The sequence below is a fragment of the Harmonia axyridis genome, chromosome 3 (assembly GCF_914767665.1).
Source record: "Harmonia axyridis chromosome 3, icHarAxyr1.1, whole genome shotgun sequence".
Lineage (NCBI taxonomy): Eukaryota > Metazoa > Arthropoda > Insecta > Coleoptera > Coccinellidae > Harmonia > Harmonia axyridis.
Genome location: NC_059503.1, coordinates 49,981,247 through 49,998,731, shown reverse-complemented (window position 1 = coordinate 49,998,731; position 17,485 = coordinate 49,981,247).

The window sequence follows — 17,485 nt, the reverse complement described above, 5'->3', positions numbered from 1 at the left end:
ATGAGAAACATTGAAGGAAATTACAAACGAATGAAATCAACAACAGAAGTCAGTCGTGCATTTGTGGTTACAGCAGCAATTGACCTTACCACGTGGGAGATTATAGCTACCTGCGTGACATCCGAGTTCAAGAAAATCAACAATGTGGAATGGCCCACTTGGATAATTGTTGATTAAACAAAAAGAAGGGAATAAGAACAGTCCCTTATACCAAAGTGGTTTCCTTAGACACGTGTGTCAAGCTTTCGTCCCTGTGCAATACGATGAAAAGTGTTAGAATGAGAAACATAGAAGGAAATTACAAACAAATGAAATTAACAACAGAAGTCAGTCGTGCATTTGTGGTTACAGCAGCAATTGACCTTACCACGTGGGAGATTATAGCTACCTGCGTTACATCCGAGTCCAAGAAAATCAACAATGTGGAATGGCTTACTTGGATAATTGTTCATTAAACAAAAAGAAGGGAATAAGAACAGTCCCTCATACCAAAGTGGTTTCCTTAGACACGTGTGTCAAGCTTTCGTCCCTGTGCAATACGATGAAAAGTGTTAGAATGAGAAACATTGAAGGAAATTACAAACGAATGACATCAACAACAGAAGTCAGTAGTGCATTTGTGGTTACAGCAGCAATTGACCTTACCACGTGGGAGATTATAGCTACCTGCGTGACATCCGAGTCCAAGAAAATCAACAATGTGCAATGGCCTACTTGGATAATTGTTGATTAAACAAAAAAAAGGGAATAAGAACAGTCCCTTATACCAAAGTGGTTTCCTTAGACAGGTGTGTCAAGCTTTCGTCCCTGTGCAATAAGATGAAAAGTGTTAGAATGAGAAACATTGAAGAAAATAACAAACGAATGAAATCAACAACAGAAGTCAGACGTGCATTTGTGGTTACAGCAGCAATTGACCTTACCACGTGGGAGATTATAGCTACCTGCAAGACATCCGAGTCCAAGAAAATCAACAATGTGGAATGGCCTACTTGGATAATTGTTGATTTAACAAAAAAAAAGGGAATAAGAACAGTCCCTTATAACAAAGTGGTTTCCTTAGACACGTGTGTCAAGCTTTCATCCCTGTGCAATACGATGAAAAGTGTTAGAATGAGAAACATAGAAGGAAATAACAAACAAATGAAATCAACAACAGAAGTCAGTCGTGCATTTGTGGTTACAGCAGCAATTGACCTTACCACGTAGGAGATTATAGCTACCTGCGTGACATCCGAGTCCAAGAAAATCAACAATGTGGAATGGCTCACTTGGATAATTGTTCATTAAACAAAAAGAAAGGAATAAAAACAGTCCCTCATACCAAAGTGGTTTCCTTAGACACGTGTGTCAAGCTTTCGTCCCTGTGCAATACGATGAAAAGTGTTAGAATGAGAAACATAGAAGGAAAAAACAAACAAATGAAAGCAACATTAGAAGTCAGTCGTGCATTTGTGGTTACAGCAGCAATAGAGCTTACCACGTGAGAGATTATAGCTACCTGCGTGACATCCGAGTCCAAGAAAAAAAAACAATGTGGAATGGCTTACTTGGATAATTGTTCATTAGACAAAAAGTAGGGAATAAGAACAGTCCCTTATACCAAAGTGGTTTCCTTAGACACGTGTGTCAAGCTTTCGTCCCTGTGCAATACGATGAAAAGTGTTAGAATGAGAAACATCGAAGGAAATAACAAACAAATGAAATCAACAACAGAAGTCAGTCGTGCATTTATGGTTACAGCAGCAATTGACCTTACCACGTGGGAGATTATAGCTACCTGCGTAACATCCGAGTCCAAGAAAAAAAACAATGTGGAATGGCTTACTTGGATAATTGTTCATTAAACAGAAAGAAGGGAATAAGAACAGTCCCTCATACCAAAGTGGTTTCCTTAGACACGTGTGTCAAGCTTTCGTCCCTGTGCAATACGATGAAAAGTGTTAGAATGAGAAACATTGAAGGAAATTACAAACGAATGACATCCACAACAGAAGTCAGTCGTGCATTTGTGGTTACAGCAGCAATTGACCTTACCACGTGGGAGATCATAGCTACCTGCGTGACATCCGAGTCCAAGAAAATCAACAATGTGCAATGGCCTACTTGGATAATTGTTGATTAAACAAAAAAAAGGGAATAAGAACAGTCCCTTATACCAAAGTGGTTTCCTTAGACAGGTGTATCAAGCTTTCGTCCCTGTGCAATACGATGAAAAGTGTTAGAATGAGAAACATTGAAGAAAATAACAAACGAATGAAATCAATAACAGAAGTCAGACGTGCATTTGTGGTTACAGCAGCAATTGACCTTACCACGTGGGAGATTATAGCTACCTGCGTGACATCCGAGTCCAAGAAAAAAAACAATGTGGAATGGCTTACTTGGATAATTGTTCATTAAACAGAAAGAAGGGAATAAGAACAGTTCCTCATACCAAAGTGGTTTCCTTAGACACGTGTGTCAAGCTTTCGTCCCTGTGCAATACTATGAAAAGTGTTAGAATGAGAAACATTGAAGGAAATTACAAACGAATGAAATCAACAACAGAAGTCAGACGTGCATTTGTGGTTACAGCAGCAATTGACCTTACCACGTGGGAGATTATAGCTACCTGCGTGACATCCGAGTCCAAAAAAAAAAAAACAATGTGGAATGGCCCACTTGGATAATTGTTGATTGAACAAAAAGAAGGGAATAAGAACAGTCCCTTATACCAAAGTGGTTTCCTTAGACACGTGTGACAAGCTTTCGTCCCTGTGCAATACGATGAAAAGTGTTAGAATGAGAAACATAGATGGAAATTACAAACAAATGAAATTAACAACAGAAGTCAGTCGTGCATTTGTGGTTACAGCAGCAATTGACCTTACCACGTGGGAGATTATAGCTACCTGCGTTACATCCGAGTCCAAGAAAATCAACAATGTGGAATGGCTTACTTGGATAATTGTTCATTAAACAAAAAGAAGGGAATAAGAACAGTCCCTCATACCAAAGTGGTTTCCTTAGACACGTGTGTCAAGCTTTCGTCCCTGTGGAATACGATGAAAAGTGTTAGAATGAGAAACATTGAAGGAAATTACAAACGAATGACATCAACAACAGAAGTCAGTCGTGCATTTGTGGTTACAGCAGCAATTGACCTTACCACGTGGGAGATTATAGCTACCTGCGTGACATCCGAGTCCAAGAAAATCAACAATGTGCAATGGCCTACTTGGATAATTGTTGATTAAACAAAAAAAAGGGAATAAGAACAGTCCCTTATACCAAAGTGGTTTCCTTAGACAGGTGTGTCAAGCTTTCGTCCCTGTGCAATACGATGAAAATTGTTAGAATGAGAAACATTGAAGAAAATAACAAACGAATGAAATCAACAACAGAAGTCAGACGTGCATTTGTGGTTACAGCAGCAATTGACCTTACCACGTGGGAGATTATAGCTACCTGCGTGACATCCGAGTCCAAAAAAAAAAAAACAATGTGGAATGGCTTACTTGGATAATTGTTCATTAAACAAAAAGAAGGGAATAAGAACAGTCCCTCATACCAAAGTGGTTTTCTTAGACACGTGTGTCAAGCTTTCGTCCCTGTGCAATACGATGAAGAGAGTTAGAATGAGAAACATAGAAGGAAATAACAAACAAATGAAATCAACAACAGAAGTCAGTCGTGCATTTGTGGTTACAGCAGCAATAGACCTTACCACGTGGGAAATTATAGTTACCTGCGTGTCATCCGAGTCCAAGAAAATCAACAATGTGGAATGGCTTACTTGGATAATTGTTCATTTAACAAAAAGTAGGGAAGAATAATAATTGTTCATTATACAGAAAGAAGGGAATAAGAACAGTCCCTTAAACCAAAGTGGTTTCCTTTGACACGTGTGGTAAGCTTTCGTCACTCAGCAATACGATGAAAAGTGTTAGAATGAGAAACATTGAAGAAAATAACATACAAATGGAATCAACAACAGAAGTCAGCCGTCCAATTGTGGTTACAGCAGCAATTGACCTTACCACGTGGGAAATTATAGTTACCTGCGTGTCATCCGAGTCCAAGAAAATCAACAATGTGGAATGGCTTACTTGGATAATTGTTCATTAGACAAAAAGTAGGGAAGAATAATAATTGTTCATTATACAGAAAGAAGGGAATAAGAACAGTCCCTTAAACCAAAGTGGTTTCCTTTGACACGTGTGGTAAGCTTTCGTCTCTCAGCAATACGATGAAAAGTGTTAGAATGAGAAACATTGAAGAAAATAATATACAAATGGAATCAACAACAGAAGTCAGCCGTCCAATTGTGGTTACAGCAGCAATTGACCTTACCACGTGGGAAATTATAGTTACCTGCGTGTCATCCGAGTCCAAGAAAATCAACAATGTGGAATGGCTTACTTGGATAATTGTTCATTTAACAAAAAGAAGGGAATAAGAACTGTCCCTTAAACCAAAGTGGTTTCCTTTGACACGTGTGGTAAGCTTTCGTCTCTCAGCAATACGATGAAAAGTGTTAGAATGAGAAACATTGAAGAAAATAACATACAAATGAAATCAACAACAGAAGTCAGACGTGCATTTGTGGTTACAGCAGCAATTGACCTTACCACGTGGGAGATTATAGCTACCTGCGTGACATCCGAGTCCAAGAAAAAAAAACAATGTGGAATGGCTTACTTGGATAATTGTTCATTAAACAAAAAGAAGGGAATAAGAACAGTCCCTCATACCAAAGTGGTTTTCTTAGACACGGGTGTCAAGCTTTCATCCCTGTGCAATACGATGAAAAGTGTTAGAATGAGAAACATAGAAGGAAATAACAAACAAATGAAATCAACAACAGAAGTCAGTCGTGCATTTGGGGTTACAGCAGCAATTGACCTTACCACGTAGGAGATTATAGCTACCTGCGTGACATCCGAGTCCAAGAAAATCAACAATGTGGAATGGCTTACTTGGATAATTGTTCATTAAACAAAAAGAAGGGAATAAAAACAGTCTCTCATACCAAAGTGGTTTCCTTAGACACGGGTGTCAAGCTTTCGTCCCTGTGCAATACGATGAAAAGTGTTAGAATGAGAAACATTGAAGGAAATTACAAACGAATGGAATCAACAACAGAAGTCAGTCGTGCATTTGTGGTTACAGCAGCAATTGACCTTACCACGTGGGAGATTATAGCTACCTGCGTAACATCCGAGTCCAAGAAAAAAAACAATGTGGAATGGCTTACTTGGATAATTGTTGATTAAACAAAAAAAAAGGGAATAAGAACAGTCCCTTATACCAAAGTGGTTTCCTTAGACACGTGTGTCAAGCTTTCGTCTCTGTGCAATACGATGAAAAGTGTTAGAATGAGAAACATTGAAGGAAATTACAAACGAATGAAATCAACAACAGAAGTCAGTCGTGCATTTGTGGTTACAGCAGCAATTGACCTTACCACGTGGAAGATTATAGCTACCTGCAAGACATCCGAGTCCAAGAAAATCAACAATGTGGAATGGCCTACTTAGATAATTGTTGATTTAACAAAAAAAAAGGGAATAAGAACAGTCCCTTATACCAAAGTGGTTTCCTTAGACACGTGTGTCAAGCTTTCATCCCTGTGCAATACGATGAAAAGTGTTAGAATGAGAAACATAGTAGGAAATAACAAACAAATGAAATCAACAACAGAAGTCAGTCGTGCATTTGTGGTTACAGCAGCAATTGACCTTACCACGTAGGAGATTATAGCTACCTGCGTGATATCCGAGTCCAAAAAAATCAACAATGTGGAATGGCTTACTTGGATAATTGTTCATTAAACAAAAAGAAAGGAATAAAAACAGTCCCTCATACCAAAGTGGTTTCCTTAGACACGTGTGTCAAGCTTTCGTCCCTGTGCAATACGATGAAAAGTGTTAGAATGAGAAACATAGAAGGAAAAAACAAACAAATGAAATCAACATTAGAAGTCAGTCGTGCATTTGTGGTTACAGCAGCAATAGAGCTTACCACGTGAGAGATTATAGCTACCTGCGTGACATCCGAGTCCAAGAAAAAAAAACAATGTGGAATGGCTTACTTGGATAATTGTTCATTAGACGAAAAGTAGGGAATAAGAACAGTCCCTTATACCAAAGTGGTTTCCTTAGACACGTGTGTCAAGCTTTCGTCCCTGTGCAATACGATGAAAAGTGTTAGAATGAGAAACATCGAAGGAAATAACAAACAAATGAAATCAACAACAGAAGTCAGTCGTGCATTTATGGTTACATCAGCAATTGACCTTACCACGTGGGAGATTATAGCTACCTGCGTAACATCCGAGTCCAAGAAAAAAACAATGTGGAATGGCTTACTTGGATAATTGTTCATTAAACAGAAAGAAGGGAATAAGAACAGTTCCTCATACCAAAGTGGTTTCCTTAGACACGTGTGTCAAGCTTTCGTCCCTGTGCAATACTATGAATAGTGTTAGAATGAGAAACATTGAAGGAAATTACAAACGAATGAAATCAACAACAGAAGTCAGTCGTGCATTTGTGGTTACAGCAGCAATTGACCTTACCACGTGGGAGATTATAGCTACCTGCGTGACATCCGAGTCCAAGAAAATCAACAATGTGGAATGGCCCACTTGGATAATTGTTGATTAAACAAAAAGAAGGGAATAAGAACAGTCCCTTATACCAAAGTGGTTTCCTTAGACACGTGTGTCAAGCTTTCGTCCCTGTGCAATACGATGAAAAGTGTTAGAATGAGAAACATAGAAGGAAATTACAAACAAATGAAATTAACAACAGAAGTCAGTCGTGCATTTGTGGTTACAGCAGCAATTGACCTTACCACGTAGGAGATTATAGCTACCTGCGTTACATCCGAGTCCAAGAAAATCAACAATGTGGAATGGCTTACTTGGATAATTGTTCATTAAACAAAAAGAAGGGAATAAGAACAGTCCCTCATACCAAAGTGGTTTCCTTAGACACGTGTGTCAAGCTTTCGTCCCTGTGCAATACGATGAAAAGTGTTAGAATGAGAAACATTGAAGGAAATTACAAACGAATGGAATCAACAACAGAAGTCAGTCGTGCATTTGTGGTTACAGCAGCAATTGACCTTACCACGTGGGAGATTATAGCTACCTGCGTGACATCCGAGTCCAAGAAAATCAACAATGTGGAATGGCCTACTTGGATAATTGTTGATTAAACAAAAAAAAGGGAATAAGAACAGTCCCTTATACCAAAGTGGTTTCCTTAGACAGGTGTGTCAAGCTTTCGTCCCTGTGCAATACGATGAAAAGTGTTAGAATGAGAAACATTGAAGAAAATAACAAACGAATGAAATCAACAACAGAAGTCAGACGTGCATTTGTGGTTACAGCAGCAATTGACCTTACCACGTGGGAGATTATAGCTACCTGCGTGACATCCGAGTCCAAGAAAATCAACAATGTGGAATGGCTTACTTGGATAATTGTTCATTAAACAAAAAGAAAGGAATAAAAACAGTCCCTCATACCAAAGTGGTTTCCTTAAACACGTGTGTCAAGCTTTCGTCCCTGTGCAATACGATGAAAAGTGTTAGAATGAGAAACATAGAAGGAAAAAACAAACAAATGAAATCAACATTAGAAGTCAGTCGTGCATTTGTGGTTACAGCAGCAATAGAGCTTACCACGTGAGAGATTATAGCTACCTGCGTGACATCCGAGTCCAAGAAAAAAAAACAATGTGGAATGGCTTACTTGGATAATTGTTCATTAGACGAAAAGTAGGGAATAAGAACAGTCCCTTATACCAAAGTGGTTTCCTTAGACACGTGTGTCAAGCTTTCGTCCCTGTGCAATACGATGAAAAGTGTTAGAATGAGAAACATCGAAGGAAATAACAAACAAATGAAATCAACAACAGAAGTCAGTCGTGCATTTATGGTTACAGCAGCAATTGACCTTACCACGTGGGAGATTATAGCTACCTGCGTAACATCCGAGTCCAAGAAAAAAAAAATGTGGAATGGCTTACTTGGATAATTGTTCATTAAACAGAAAGAAGGGAATAAGAACAGTTCCTCATACCAAAGTGGTTTCCTTAGACACGTGTGTCAAGCTTTCGTCTCTGTGCAATACTATGAAAAGTGTTAGAATGAGAAACATTGAAGGAAATTACAAACGAATGAAATCAACAACAGAAGTCAGTCGTGCATTTGTGGTTACAGCAGCAATTGACCTTACCACGTGGGAGATTATAGCTACCTGCGTGACATCCGAGTCCAAGAAAATCAACAATGTGGAATGGCCCACTTGGATAATTGTTGATTAAACAAAAAGAAGGGAATAAGAACAGTCCCTTATACCAAAGTGGTTTCCTTAGACACGTGTGTCAAGCTTTCGTCCCTGTGCAATACGATGAAAAGTGTTAGCATGAGAAACATAGAAGGAAATTACAAACAAATGAAATCAACAACAGAAGTCAGTCGTGCATTTGGGGTTACAGCAGCAATTGACCTTACCACGTTGGAGATTATAGCTACCTGCGTGACATCCGAGTCCAAGAAAATCAACAATGTGGAATGGCTTACTTGGATAATTGTTCATTAAACAAAAAGAAGGGAATAAAAACAGTCCCTCATACCAAAGTGGTTTCCTTAGACACGGGTGTCAAGCTTTCGTCCCTGTGCAATACGATGAAAAGTGTTAGAATGAGAAACATTGAAGGAAATTACAAACGAATGGAATCAACAACAGAAGTCAGTCGTGCATTTGTGGTTACAGCAGCAATTGACCTTACCACGTGGGAGATTATAGCTACCTGCGTAACATCCGAGTCCAAGAAAAAAAACAATGTGGAATGGCTTACTTGGATAATTGTTGATTAAACAAAAAAAAAGGGAATAAGAACAGTCCCTTATACCAAAGTGGTTTCCTTAGACACGTGTGTCAAGCTTTCGTCTCTGTGCAATACGATGAAAAGTGTTAGAATGAGAAACATTGAAGGAAATTACAAACGAATGAAATCAACAACAGAAGTCAGTCGTGCATTTGTGGTTACAGCAGCAATTGACCTTACCACGTGGAAGATTATAGCTACCTGCAAGACATCCGAGTCCAAGAAAATCAACAATGTGGAATGGCCTACTTAGATAATTGTTGATTTAACAAAAAAAAAGGGAATAAGAACAGTCCCTTATACCAAAGTGGTTTCCTTAGACACGTGTGTCAAGCTTTCATCCCTGTGCAATACGATGAAAAGTGTTAGAATGAGAAACATAGTAGGAAATAACAAACAAATGAAATCAACAACAGAAGTCAGTCGTGCATTTGTGGTTACAGCAGCAATTGACCTTACCACGTAGGAGATTATAGCTACCTGCGTGATATCCGAGTCCAAAAAAATCAACAATGTGGAATGGATTACTTGGATAATTGTTCATTAAACAAAAAGAAAGGAATAAAAACAGTCCCTCATACCAAAGTGGTTTCCTTAGACACGTGTGTCAAGCTTTCGTCCCTGTGCAATACGATGAAAAGTGTTAGAATGAGAAACATAGAAGGAAAAAACAAACAAATGAAATCAACATTAGAAGTCAGTCGTGCATTTGTGATTACAGCAGCAATAGAGCTTACCACGTGAGAGATTATAGCTACCTGCGTGACATCCGAGTCCAAGAAAAAAAAACAATGTGGAATGGCTTACTTGGATAATTGTTCATTAGACGAAAAGTAGGGAATAAGAACAGTCCCTTATACCAAAGTGGTTTCCTTAGACACGTGTGTCAAGCTTTCGTCCCTGTGCAATACGATGAAAAGTTTTAGAATGAGAAACATCGAAGGAAATAACAAACAAATGAAATCAACAACAGAAGTCAGTCGTGCATTTATGGTTACAGCAGCAATTGACCTTACCACGTGGGAGATTATAGCTACCTGCGTAACATCCGAGTCCAAGAAAAAAATCAATGTGGAATGGCTTACTTGGATAATTGTTCATTAAACAGAAAGAAGGGAATAAGAACAGTTCCTCATACCAAAGTGGTTTCCTTAGACACGTGTGTCAAGCTTTCGTCCCTGTGCAATACTATGAAAAGTGTTAGAATGAGAAACATTGAAGGAAATTACAAACGAATGAAATCAACAACAGAAGTCAGTCGTGCATTTGTGGTTACAGCAGCAATTGACCTTACCACGTGGGAGATTATAGCTACCTGCGTGACATCCGAGTCCAAGAAAATCAACAATGTGGAATGGCCCACTTGGATAATTGTTGATTAAACAAAAAGAAGGGAATAAGAACAGTCCCTTATACCAAAGTGGTTTCCTTAGACACGTGTGTCAAGCTTTCGTCCCTGTGCAATACGATGAAAAGTGTTAGAATGAGAAACATAGAAGGAAATTACAAACAAATGAAATTAACAACAGAAGTCAGTCGTGCATTTGTGGTTACAGCAGCAATTGACCTTACCACGTAGGAGATTATAGCTACCTGCGTTACATCCGAGTCCAAGAAAATCAACAATGTGGAATGGCTTACTTGGATAATTGTTCATTAAACAAAAAGAAGGGAATAAGAACAGTCCCTCATACCAAAGAGGTTTCCTTAGACACGTGTGTCAAGCTTTCGTCCCTGTGCAATACGATGAAAAGTGTTAGAATGAGAAACATTGAAGGAAATTACAAACGAATGGAATCAACAACAGAAGTCAGTCGTGCATTTGTGGTTACAGCAGCAATTGACCTTACCACGTGGGAGATTATAGCTACCTGCGTGACATCCGAGTCCAAGAAAATCAACAATGTGCAATGGCCTACTTGGATAATTGTTGATTAAACAAAAAAAAGGGAATAAGAACAGTCCCTTATACCAAAGTGGTTTCCTTAGACAGGTGTGTCAAGCTTTCGTCCCTGTGCAATACGATGAAAAGTGTTAGAATGAGAAACATTGAAGAAAATAACAAACGAATGAAATCAACAACAGAAGTCAGACGTGCATTTGTGGTTACAGCAGCAATTGACCTTACCACGTGGGAGATTATAGCTACCTGCGTGACATCCGAGTCCAAGAAAATCAACAATGTGGAATGGCTTACTTGGATAATTGTTCATTAGACAAAAAGTAGGGAAGAATAATAATTGTTCATTATACAGAAAGAAGGGAATAAGAACAGTCCCTTAAACCAAAGTGGTTTCCTTTGACACGTGTGGTAAGCTTTCGTCTCTCAGCAATACGATGAAAAGTGTTAGAATGAGAAACATTGAAGAAAATAAGATACAAATGGAATCAACAACAGAAGTCAGCCGTCCAATTGTGGTTACAGAAGCAATTGACCTTACCACGTGGGAAATTATAGTTACCTGCGTGTCATCCGAGTCCAAGAAAATCAACAATGTGGAATGGCTTACTTGGATAATTGTTCATTTAACAAAAAGAAGGGAATAAGAACAGTCCCTTAAACCAAAGTGGTTTCCTTTGACACGTGTGGTAAGCTTTCGTCTCTCAGCAATACGATGAAAAGTGTTAGAATGAGAAACATTGAAGAAAATAACATACAAATGAAATCAACAACAGAAGTCAGACGTGCATTTGTGGTTACAGCAGCAATTGACGTTACCACGTGGGAGATTATAGCTACCTGCGTGACATCCGAGTCCAAGAAAAAAAACAATGTGGAATGGCTTACTTGGATAATTGTTCATTAAACAAAAAGAAGGGAATAAGAACAGTCCCTCATACCAAAGTGGTTTTCTTAGACACGTGTGTCAAGCTTTCGTCCCGTTGCAATACGATGAAAAGTGTTAGAATGAGAAACATTGAAGGAAATTACAAACGAATGAAATCAACAACAGAAGTCAGTCGTGCATTTGTGGTTACAGCAGCAATTGACCGTACCACGTGGGAGATTATAGCTACCTGCGTGACATCCGAGTCCAAGAAAATCAACAATGTGGAATGGCCTTCTTGGATAATTGTTGATTAAACAAAAAAAAGGGAATAAGAACAGTCCCCTATACCAAAGTGGTTTCCTTAGACACGTGTGTCAAGCTTTCGTCCCTGTGCAATACGATGAAAAGTGTTAGAATGAGAAACATAGAAGGAAATTACAAACCAATGAAATTAACAACAGAAGTCAGTCGTGCATTTGTGGTTACAGCAGCAATTGACCTTACCACGTAGGAGATTATAGCTACCTGCGTTACATCCGAGTCCAAGAAAATCAACAATGTGGAATGGCTTGATTGTATAATTGTTCATTAAACAAAAAGAAGGGAATAAGAACAGTTCCCCATACCAAAGTGGTTTCCTTAGACACGTGTGTCAAGCTTTCGTCCCTGTGCAATACGATGAAAAGTGTTAGAATGAGAAACATTGAAGAAAATAACATACAAATGGAATCAACAACACAAGTCAGCCGTCCAATTGTGGTTACAGCAGCAATTGACCTTACCACGTGGGAAATTATAGTTACCTGCGTGTCATCCGAGTCCAAGAAAATCAACAATGTGCAATGGCCTACTTGGATAATTGTTGATTAAACAAAAAAAAGGGATTAAGAACAGTCCCTTATACCAAAGTGGTTTCCTTAGACAGGTGTGTCAAGCTTTCGTCCCTGTGCAATACGATGAAAAGTGTTAGAATGAGAAACATTGAAGAAAATAACAAACGAATGAAATCAACAACAGAAGTCAGACGTGCATTTGTGGTTACAGCAGCAATTGACCTTACCACGTGGAAGATTATAGCTACCTGCGTGACATCCGAGTCCAAAAAAAAAAAACAATGTGAAATGGCTTACTTTGATAATTGTTCATTAAACAAAAAGAAGGGAATAAGAACAGTCCCTCATACCAAAGTGGTTTTCTCAGACACGTGTGTCAAGCATTCGTCCCTGTGCAATACGATGAAGAGAGTTAGAATGAGAAACATAGAAGGAAATAACAAACAAATGAAATCAACAACAGAAGTCAGTCGTGCATTTGTGGTTACAGCAGCAATAGACCTTACCACGTGAGAGATTATAGCTACCTGCGTGACATCCGAGTCCAAGAAAATCAACAATGTGGAATGGCTTACTTGGATAATTGTTCATTAGACAAAAAGTAGGGAAGAATAATAATTGTTCATTATACAGAAAGAAGGGAATAAGAACAGTCCCTTAAACCAAAGTGGTTTCCTTTGACACGTGTGGTAAGCTTTCGTCTCTCAGCAATACGATGAAAAGTGTAAGAATGAGAAACATTGAAGAAAATAACATACAAATGGAATCAACAACAGAAGTCAGCCGTCCAATTGTGGTTACAGCAGCAATTGACCTTACCACGTGGGAAATTATAGTTACCTGCGTGTCATCCGAGTCCAAGAAAATCAACAATGTGGAATGGCTTACTTGGATAATTGTTCATTTAACAAAAAGAAGGGAATAAAAACAGTCCCTTAAACCAAAGTGGTTTCCTTTGACACGTGTGGTAAGCTTTCGTCTCTCAGCAATACGATGAAAAGTGTTAGAATGAGAAACATTGAAGAAAATAACATACAAATGAAATCAACAACAGAAGTCAGACGTGCATTTGTGGTTACAGCAGCAATTGACCTTACCACGTGGGAGATTATAGCTACCTGCGTGACATCCGAGTCTAAGAAAAAAAAACAATGTGGAATGGCTTACTTGGATAATTGTTCATTAAACAAAAAGAAGGGAATAAGAACAGTCCCTCATACCAAAGTGGTTTTCTTAGACACGTGTGTCAAGCTTTCGTCCCGTTGCAATACGATGAAAAGTGTTAGAATGAGAAACATTGAAGGAAATTACAAACGAATGAAATCAACAACAGAAGTCAGTCGTGCATTTGTGGTTACAGCAGCAATTGACCTTACCACGTGGGAGATTATATCTACCTGCGTAACATCCGAGTCCAAGAAAAAAAACAATGTGGAATGGCTTACTTGGATAATTGTTGATTAAACAAAAAAAAAGGGAATAAGAACAGCCCCTTATACCAAAGTGGTTTCCTTAGACACGTGTGTCAAGCTTTCGTCCCTGTGCAATACGATGAAAAGTGTTAGAATGAGAAACATTGAAGGAAATTACAAACGAATGAAATCAACAACAGAAGTCAGTCGTGCATTTGTGGTTACAGCAGCAATTGACCTTACCACGTGGGAGATTATAGCTACCTGCAAGACATCCGAGTCCAAGAAAATCAACAATGTGGAATGGCCTACTTGGATAATTGTTGATTTAACAAAAAAAAAGGGAATAAGAACAGTCCCTTATACCAAAGTGGTTTCCTTAGACACGTGTGTCGAGCTTTCATCCCTGTGCAATACGATGAAAAGTGTTAGAATGAGAAACATAGAAGGAAATAACAAACAAATGAAATCAACAACAGAAGTCAGTCGTGCATTTGTGGTTACAGCAGCAATTGACCTTACCACGTAGGAGATTATAGCTACCTGCGTGACATCCGAGTCCAAGAAAATCAACAATGTGGGATGGCTTACTTGGATAATTGTTCATTAAACAAAAAGAAAGGAATAAAAACAGTCCCTCATACCAAAGTGGTTTCCTTAGACACGTGTGTCAAGCTTTCGTCCCTGTGCAATACGATGAAAAGTGTTAGAATGAGAAACATAGAAGGAAAAAACAAACAAATGAAATCAACATTAGAAGTCAGTCGTGCATTTGTGGTTACAGCAGCAATAGACCTTACCACGTGAGAAATTATAGCTACCTGCGTGACATCCGAGTCCAAGAAAAAAAAACAATGTGGAATGGCTTACTTGGATAATTGTTCATTAAACAAAAAGAAGGGGATAAAAACAGTCCCGCATACCAAAGTGGTTTCCTTAGACACGGGTGTCAAGCTTTCGTCCCTGTGCAATACGATGAAAAGTGTTAGAATGAGAAACATTGAAGGAAATTACAAACGAATGGAATCAACAACAGAAGTCAGTCGTGCATTTGTGGTTACAGCAGCAATTGACCTTACCACGTGGGAGATTATAGCTACCTGCGTAACATCCGAGTCCAAGAAAAAAAACAATGTGGAATGGCTTACTTGGATAATTGTTGATTAAACAAAAAAAAAGGGAATAAGAACAGTCCCTTATACCAAAGTGGTTTCCTTAGACACGTGTGTCAAGCTTTCGTCCCTGTGCAATACGATGAAAAGTGTTAGAATGAGAAACATTGAAGGAAATTACAAACGAATGAAATCAACAACAGAAGTCAGTCGTGCATTTGTGGTTACAGCAGCAATTGACCTTACCACGTGGGAGATTATAGCTACCTGCAAGACATCCGAGTCCAAGAAAATCAACAATGTGGAATGGCCTACTTGGATAATTGTTGATTTAACAAAAAAAAAGGGAATAAGAACAGTCCCTTATACCAAAGTGGTTTCCTTAGACACGTGTGTCAAGCTTTCATCCTTGTGCAATACGATGAAAAGTGTTAGAATGAGAAACATAGAAGGAAATAACAAACAAATGAAATCAACAACAGAAGTCAGTCGTGCATTTATGGTTACAGCAGCAATTGACCTTACCACGTGGGAGATTATAGCTACCTGCGTAACATCCGAGTCCAAGAAAAAAAACAATGTGGAATGGCTTACTTGGATAATTGTTCATTAAACAGAAAGAAGGGAATAAGAACAGTTCCTCATACCAAAGTGGTTTCCTTAGACACGTGTGTCAAGCTTTCGTCCCTGTGCAATACTATGAAAAGTGTTAGAATGAGAAATATTGAAGGAAATTACAAACGAATGAAATCAACAACAGAAGTCAGTCGTGCATTTGTGGTTACAGCAGCAATTGACCTTACCACGTGGGAGATTATAGCTACCTGCGTGACATCCGAGTCCAAGAAAATCAACAATGTGGAATGGCCCACTTGGATAATTGTTGATTAAACAAAAAGAAGGGAATAAGAACAGTCCCTTATACCAAAGTGGTTTCCTTAGACACGTGTGTCAAGCTTTCGTCCCTGTGCAATACGATGAAAAGTATTAGAATGAGAAATATAGAAGGAAATTACAAACAAATGAAATTAACAACAGAAGTCAGTCGTGCATTTGTGGTTACAGCAGCAATTGACCTTACCACGTGGGAGATTATAGCTACCTGCGTTACATCCGAGTCCAAGAAAATCAACAATGTGGAATGGCTTACTTGGGTAATTGTTCATTAAACAAAAAGAAGGGAATAAGAACAGTCCCTCATACCAAAGTGGTTTCCTTAGACACGTGTGTCAAGCTTTCGTCCCTGTGCAATACGATGAAAAGTGTTAGAATGAGAAACATTGAAGGAAATTACAAACGAATGAAATCAACAACAGAAGTCAGTCGTGCATTTGTGGTTACAGCAGCAATTGACCTTACCACGTGGGAGATTATAGCTACCTGCAAGACATCCGAGTCCAAGAAAATCAACAATGTGGAATGGCCTACTTGGATAATTGTTGATTTAACAAAAAAAAAGGGAATAAGAACAGTCCCTTATACCAAAGTGGTTTCCTTAGACACGTGTGTCAAGCTTTCATCCCTGTGCAATACGATGAAAAGTGTTAGAATGAGAAACATTGAAGGAAATTACAAACGAATGACATCAACAACAGAAGTCAGTCGTGCATTTGTGGTTACAGCAGCAATTGACCTTACCACGTGGGAGATTATAGCTACCTGCGTGACATCCGATTCCAAAAAAATCAACAATGTGCAATGGCCTACTTGGATAATGGTTGATTAAACAAAAAAAAGGGAATAAGAACAGTCCCTTATACCAAAGTGGTTTCCTTAGACAGGTGTGTCAAGCTTTCGTCCCTGTGCAATACGATGAAAAGTGTTAGAATGAGATACATTGAAGAAAATAACAAACGAATGAAATCAACAACAGAAGTCAGACGTGCATTTGTGGTTACAGCAGCAATTGACCTTACCACGTGGGAGATTATAGCTACCTGCGTGACATCCGAGTCCAAAAAAAAAAAACAATGTGGAATGGCTTACTTGGATAATTGTTCATTAAACAAAAAGAAGGGAATAAGAACAGTCCCTCATACCAAAGTGGTTTTCTTAGACACGTGTGTCAAGCTTTCGTCCCTGTGCAATACGATGAAAAGTGTTAGAATGAGAAACATTGAAGGAAATTACAAACGAATGAAATCAACAACAGAAGTCAGTCGTGCATTTGTGGTTACAGCAGCAATTGACCTTACCACGTGGGAGATTATAGCTTCCTGCGTGACATCCGAGTCCAAGAAAATCAACAATGTGGAATGGCTTACTTGGATAATTGTTCATCAAAAAGAAAAAAGGGAATAAGGACAGTCCCTTATACCAATGTGGTTTCCTTAAACACGTGTGTCAAGCTTTCGTCCCTGTGCAATACGATGAAAAGTGTTAGAATGAGAAACATAGAAGGAAATAACAAACAAATGAAATCAACAACAGAAGTCAGTCGTGCATTTGTGGTTACAGCAGCAATTGACCTTA